We start from the raw sequence: 1825 nt of genomic DNA on the forward strand, positions 1-1825 counted from the left end.
GGTGAGGATTCCTCCACTTGTTCATTTTTTGGGAAAGACTTTGAAATGGGTCAAAATGATTATTGGGTGTCTTCAGTGAACAACCAGAGGTCTGGCACACCCTTTGGGGTTATCTGTTCCCTGGGGTCCTTTTCTTTAAGCTATTTATAACTTTACACGTTGCAGGGCTTGTCCACAGATTATCAGACATAAAGTCAGTTTTCTCTGGTGAAAGTTCATTTGATTCCACCCCCCCCCCCCCCGGCCTGGCCATAGAAGCCAGCTCTGCACCTATTAAGAAAATTCATTTTAGCATTCTTCACTGCCTAGATATGCGTCTGCCTTTTGGATTTATGTATGAACCAACTATAGGTATCATCTTACATACTTCATTAATGGGCGAGTTCCATTAAGACTTGACATGTGGTTATGTTGGTCTCAGATAACCTTTTCTCTTTTATTTATTTTTTTTATAAGGTTTTACTTATTTGACAGAGAGAGAGAGAGAGAGATCACAAGTAGGCAGAGAGAGAACGGGAAGCAGACTCCCCGATGCGGGACTCGATCCCAGGACCCCGAGACCACGACGTGAGCCAAAGGCAGAGGCTTAACCCACTGAGCCACCCAGGAGCCCAAATCTTTTATCTTTGAAAAAAAGACCCATTCTGGGGCCCCTGGGTGGCTGAGTTAGTTAAGCGTCCCACTCTTCATTTCATAGGCTCAGGTCATCATCTCAGGATTCTCTCTTTTTTCCTCTCCCCGACCCCCATCCCACCACGCTCTCTCTTTCTCTCTTTCAAAAAACAAAACCCAAAAACCAAAAGCCCCTGTTGTTTTCACAGTGCTCCTAAGAAGGCCATCTCAAATCTAGGGCTACCTGAGGTCTTGGAGTTACTCAAAGATAACCGTCCTTTCTTCCGGCCAAGGCAGACGGAACAGATCGCGGGCTGAAGGCCCCGCTCACCCTCCGGCCGCCCCAAGCTAAGAGAGCGGGAGCCGGGCGCCTGCGGGCCGCCGGGAATCAAGAGGAACAAGGTCCAGGAACACAGGTCTAAACCTTTAAAGGCACCCCGGGACTTGGCACGGCTCGGCGGGAAGAAGAGCTTCTGGAAAAGCCAGGGCGGTCGGCGGCGAGCCGAAGCCTCGCAGGACGTCGGGCCCCGCCGGGCGCCCCGGCTGTCGCCCCCGCCCCCGCGCGCCCCGCGGCTCCGCCGGCCCTGAGCAGGGTCGGGACGGCCCCTGACCGCGCACCCGCTCCCCGGCCCTGCGGACACGGCCCCAAACACGGCAGCAGAGCCGAGAGATAAGGAGCGCGTGTCCGCCCTCCGAGCGCTCGGGACCCGCGTCTGCAGGGGTCGCTGGGACGCTCAGGGAGGGCAGCGGAGGCCCGGCGCGCCCCGGGAGCCCCCAGCCCGGGCGCTTCCCCTCCCCCCCCGTGCCTTCTGGCTCAGTCGCCGCCGCTCCCGCTCCTCTGTTTCCGCAGTGTCGAGGTTCTCGCTCCGCGCGCCGCACCAGCCACCCCTGAATCCGGCTCTGAGACGGCGCCGCGGGCGTCGGCCTGGGGGGTCCGCGAACTGCACGGGCGGACGGCGCGGCTTGGACTGCGCGGCGGCCCGTAGCCCCCATCCTTCCTCTTCCGGACTTCGGTGTGGATGGGATCCCTTTATTTTGGCGAGCGCTGCTTTCGACCAAGAGCTGCCCTGGACAAGGAGCCGTTCGTCTTCGAGACTCTCGGGTCCGCGAAGATCCCGGCTCCCAAGACCCCACCGACGGCCTCAAGCGCCCTCTCCGCGGCCGGCGGCGGCGCGCCCGGAACTGCGCAAGCGCGGCGCCGCCGACCCCGCGC

Source organism: Mustela lutreola, chromosome 16, assembly GCF_030435805.1.
Source record: "Mustela lutreola isolate mMusLut2 chromosome 16, mMusLut2.pri, whole genome shotgun sequence".
In the NCBI taxonomy this organism is placed as follows: domain Eukaryota; kingdom Metazoa; phylum Chordata; class Mammalia; order Carnivora; family Mustelidae; genus Mustela; species Mustela lutreola.